Genomic DNA, 6,116 nt, shown 5'->3' on the forward strand with positions numbered 1-6,116 from the left:
GACAAAGTACAGTAAGAAAGAGCAGTAGAAGTAATGAATTAGAAAAAAGAAGTCATATGTGGATAAGGTAAAGGAGGGAGAAAGGAGAGAATAAAAGAAGACAGAACTGAGAAATAAGAAGTAATTAGTAAAAATTAGTAGCAATGAAGAATAAGGTATGATATTTGGGACAACATAACTTCATTGGGTACTTCTCCACAAGAGGTAAATATTTATACATATTTATAAAAATACTCTTTGTGACTTTATATCTGAATAAGGACAATGTATGGATAAGTTTTTGGTACAATATGAGCTAAAGAAAAACTGTAACCCATAGAAGTTCTAAGTTTTCCCAGTGTCTAACAGAAAAACTAAAAAGAAAATATTTGTTCTGTTCTGAACTGAAACTGAGAAAGAAGCACTAAAAGTATATTTAGAGACTATGTGTAAAGATGTGATGGATATTACTACAATTTATGACAATAGTTGTTTATGGACTTGGGACTGGGAATGTAGTGTTGTATTAAAAATGTAAAATGAAAAGATTGTGCACATCCCAAGTATGATAAATGTAGATGGGAACAAAGGTATTATGAAATATTAGGGGTAACTTTTTTTGTGGAAAAAGTGACCATTTATTTAATAATTGTGATAAAAGGAAACATTATATCTCTGGCAAGGTAGGTTATTATGTAAAAAGATATGAATTGAAATGACTTAAATTGTGAAAAAAAAGAACAGGCCATTTATGGTTGGATTGTAAAGTAAGTATAGAAATACATATGGAAAAAACAAGCAGAGAACAAGACATTGGGCAAGAAATATAACAAGAAGAAGAAATAGAACAAGAACAAGAAAGCTACAAGATAAACAAACATAGAAAATACTGAGATAGAAGAAGAAAGCATAGTAAAAGGAAAACAGAAATAAAAAAGGAAATGAAGGCATGTCAGAAATACGTGAAGAAGAAGAGATGAATTGTAGATTACAGAAAGGAAGAAAAACTTTCATTGGGAAAAGGGTGGAAAGAAAATTAATTGGTTTAGGTTTGAAAGGAAATAAGAAAGGAAAAGGATAATATGAAGGTGGATTAGAAAAAGAAGATAAAAATAAAATAAAAAGCTGATGATTTTAGCAATTAATGTTAATAAAATGTAAAACTAATAATAAGGATATTAGAATAGTGTGCAACACTTGACATGAGCATGATTATTTTCAAAGATGTAAGAATATTAACAGAACACATAGGAAAAGAAATGTGTTCAGGCATAGGAATACTGTGCAAAAATCATAAACATTTTTTTGGTTTTACCTTGGTTATAATGGGTAGAGTAAATACATTAAATGTGAGATGGAAAGGGTAGGTTTACAGAATTATTCAATCTATGCATATGTGACAAAGAATGGAAGAGAGGATATCTTCAAGAAAATTCTAGATTACGTAAGTGTAAACATGGACTTGATATTACTGGGTGATTCAAACTCTGATTTAAGAAGAAAAAAGGGGTGGTGATGTAAAAACAATGTTAGAAGTGATTAAAAGTGGAACGCTGTATATTTGGAACAATAAACAGTAGGCATAAAAGAATTAATAGATTATTTTATTATTTCTGAAAGTTTAAAAATAATACATGAATTGATAAACTACACAGGATTTTCAGATCATTTGGCAATCTGGAGAGAGATTCAAGAAAGAAATGGATATATAAAATAGGTATGGGTATTAAGAGAGCAAATAAAAAAGTTAGCTAAAGAAGGTGCAGAAATGATTCGGCAATTGTGGAAAGATCATGTAGGAATGAGAAAATTCTATAAGAATGGACATCATGGTGGATATGTTTTAAAGCTAAATATAAAAAGTGTTACTTGGAATAGCAAGGTATAAAAAAGAAGAAAAGAAAAAATACAAAGAATTAAGTAAATTTATATTTGCTGATTTAGTAAGAAACAAGAAATCATTTTTGATAGAAACGTGAGATGAATCATAAGAAGATTGAAAAGTATTTATTTAAACAAATTATTTTCTACAAAGGGAAGAAACTTGGTGCCTTATTTGAGCAATACAGTAAAATAAAACAAAAGGATAATAAGAAAAATAAGAAATGCGAAAGGAGTAAGTGTGAAACGTGAATGAGAAATGATGAATGTAATAAAAGAATACATAGAAAAACATTTAAAGAAAATAAGATAAAAAACAAATAGAAAGTAAAAAAATCACATCACAAAAAAAGATAAAGATTTTAAAAAATAAATAATAGAAGAGGTGAATAATGCATTAAGATTGGTTAATGCAGAATTGGCAACTGGACTGGGTAGGATAAAATATCATATCTAGAGAAATATGTTAGATTGACAGAATTTTTTTGCAAGTGTTAAATGGCTAGAGGAAGGTTTTGGACAAGAAGAAATATGTATTGGAGTTGTGAAATTTATATAGAAAACAAGACATAAGAAATTGGAGGCTGATAGTTCTTAATTCTGACAACAAGAAAATATTAAAAATGAGATTGGAAAATAAATTAAACAATAATTATTGGATACAATATTTGTAATAAAGGGAAAAGGCAGCCAAGAATTATTAATGATAGTAAGAAAAAGTATAGATGACATAATGAATAGGAAAACAGAAGTTAAAATCATGGCAGGTGATTTGAATAAAGCATTTGACAAAATACAACATGAAATTTTGTGAGATATAATAAAATAATATAATGTACATGAGAAGATACAAAAAATTTATATTATAGCGTATGAGAAAAATAAATTAAAAGTGTTAGTGAATTGATGGTAAAGCCAGGAAATAGGCGTACATAGTGGTATAAGACAGGGATGTCCATCAAGCAGTATTTTATTTGCATTAGTCATGAATGCAGTGGCCAGTAAAATAAATATTTCATTAAAAGTAGCAGAGTACAGGACTAGAGAAAAAATTGAGTACCAATTATAGTCTCATATGCAGATGATATAGTATTAGTAACAAAGAGCAAAAAATGAATGGAGGCAGCTATTAAGAGACTTAATACATATTTGAGTTTCATAGGCATGAGCATAAACAGTGATAAGAGTATAGGATTAGGGGAAGGAGGTAAGACAGGGAATATTCTGTTTAACATGAAGGAAATAAAAATATTAGCTATAACATTTGGAAATGAAATAGTTAAACTGCAACAATGGGAAGATACAATAAAAAGATTAAGAAATATGTGTTTATTTTGGAGAGCATACAAGTTATCACTTAAAAAGAATGTGTATTTAATAAATTCTCTATTATCGGGGAAAAATGCATACTTAGCAAATGTTTTTATGATACCAACAAAATTTGAGAAAGAACTAATGACAATTATGTTTTCATTTATATGGGGATCCAGAAGGAAATCATTAAAGAGAGGAATATTATATGTTAAGGAAGAAGACTGAGGGTTGGGATTGATAAATACAGTGGTATTTGCAGTGTCAATAAGTTTATATAAAGTTGAGATGGATGAAAGAAGAAATAGGTTATTATAATAAGTGTAATAATGAAAGAAAAATATAAATGATATATGATGAGTAAATTTAAAAAAGGAAAATGAAATTGTGAATGGGAAAATGAAAGAATATTAAGAAAAATAATATTGTGGAAAACAAAGATAAGTGATAAAGTGGGGAAAAAAGTAATATAGTATTTGCATACAATGGACAAGTATTATTATGTTTATCTATGGGAAAGAATTGGGGAAGAAAAAATAAAATCAATAAAAATAGGAACAGAATGATATATAAAATATGTAGACTGTAAAGATTTTTTATGGAGATTATCAATAAAAAAATTGTCCATAAAAGTGAACATCCCATATAAACATAAAAGAAAGAATATGCAAATTATTGTGGTGAAGTTGAAATAAAAGAACATTTTTTAAATGTAAAAGGGTAAAGGAATTATTCAAAAAACTATGTGAAAACAATTACCTGGAAGGAATTATGCTGGAATATGGCTATTATAAAATAAAAGAAGGGAATTTGTAAAGAAAATAGAAAGATGTTTTATGTAAAATGGATTATATGGAATGAAAGACTGAATGAGATAAAGTTTAATGGAAAATGGATATTGACAGAAATATTGCAAAAAATGAAGGTGGCTATGGGAAAAAGGGTGGCGGTCATAACATAGACCTATAACATATGAAAAGAAAGAAAGAAACATGTATATGAAGTTATAGAAATTATTGAAATTTATTTGAAAAAGATTGTAAATAATTGTAAATAGTTTCTGATACATAAATAATGTAAATGTTGTAGCTAATGTATTTAACAAAAGACCTTTACTCTTTTTGATAAGTGTTATGGGATTTTTTACATTCACCTGAGCTACCATTAACTCGGGCAAATAGGGCTTCTGTCTAACATCTCACCCAAAGAATGGTACACTGAAGAGTAAAGTACTCACCTTATGCTGCACTGCAGTGTCAGTACTGGAAAATTAATCCAAGTACCTTATTTGGGAACAGAGCCCACAGTCTTCTGCACTGAAGGCACTTGTGCTATCTGTTGTGCTTCTGAGATTGCAAACAAACACGTTAGTTTTTTATCCCCCTGATGAAAACAGCACTGATCAATACAAAAATAGTGATAAGCAAATGCAACAACCTGAACCTCCTAGTACTCTTTCTGGTTTGCTGAAATAACTCCAGTAGAAGTAGTTTACACCATACCTTTTAAGTTTTTTTGGTCAAGAATTCTGGATAAAACCAAAAATAATTTTGGGGTTATAAAATAAGGAACAATTTTAAAATATTACTCTAATTCACATAAACAAGTTAATATAATAACATCTCTTGTATAAATATGTATTTTTTGAAGAATAAAAAATATAAAACTCCTATGACTGCCATTACTGACTGACTGTAATCACGAGTGATTTAAAAGAAAAATCAAAAATGTTATGAGGGACAAGACAAACATTTGAAGCAAAATCACAGACATTCTGCAAAAATAGGGACAGTCAAGAGGTATACGGTAGCACTCAAAAGGGGATATCTGGTCACAATAACCCCTTCCAAGATTTTAATACTTTTGGATATGCAGGACTTTAAATGCTGCTGTCATGATTCTCTGAATGTTGTTATAATTGTGTATGAACAAGTTTCAGCAGAAGAATTTGTAGTTTTAATGACAGATAATTAAAACTACCTATCCTTAAATCTGTAAGCTGAAGCTTCTTCATTTTCAAACAGTTTAATGTGGTTTGAAATTACCACAACATCCATAGCACCAACAACCAAGAGAATTAAAGAAACTGCAGCTGTAGTAAACTTTCCATCTTCAAAATATGGAATATTCAATAACAACTAGGGAGGAAGCTCATATCATGGTTAAACAATGTTACCTTACACTTGTTTTACCACATACCCAGTTTTTTGGTTATTAGAGGCTCTTGGGAGAAATGACTCAAGTTACAGAAATCCAGTGCTCCAGTTGGCAAGCCAAGCAACCCCCCCCCAAAAAAAAAAAGTGCAGTCGAATCCATTAAGCATCAAGCAATCCAGCAATACAGGTAAGAGCAGACTTGCAACATAAAAAATACCATACCATACCATACATACTGTACCATGCTATCCATCATACTTCTCAACTGTCCAGCTTTTCACAGAATGTCCAGATTATTGCCTCAGCTTTTTGGTCTGTTTCTCATAAAATTGTGGTTTTCTAGCAAATCACTGGCCAGTCATTGAGGATTTAAATCAGAATATAATGACAGACATTTGAGTTTCAGGCTTCATGCCCTTCAAATAATTCATGCTAATTCAATACATGTTATTTTATCAACTTAATAAGTTTGTAAGAGCAATATTTTAAAATTTTCCCTATTTTTGGGCCTTAGTCCCCAATTGTTTATAGCCTTGTTCAATTTCTTGCTCTAACAGGTTGAGATGTATAACACCAACAAGCAAAACAATTAAACTACAGCCTTCCATCTTCAAGATGCAGAATACTACATTATCTTGCACAATGTGAGACATTTACTAACTTTCAAATTGTAGACTTTATACATATAAAAAGGCTTTTGATATCACAGTATTTTTTGCTTGTCAGAGCAATCACTTGGTAACAATATAAAAGTTTCCTTTGACACTATTTGTATGACAAAAAAGTTA

This window comes from Protopterus annectens, chromosome 13.part0 (genome assembly GCF_019279795.1).
Source record: "Protopterus annectens isolate FY-2018-M chromosome 13.part0, PAN1.0, whole genome shotgun sequence".
Lineage (NCBI taxonomy): Eukaryota > Metazoa > Chordata > Ceratodontiformes > Protopteridae > Protopterus > Protopterus annectens.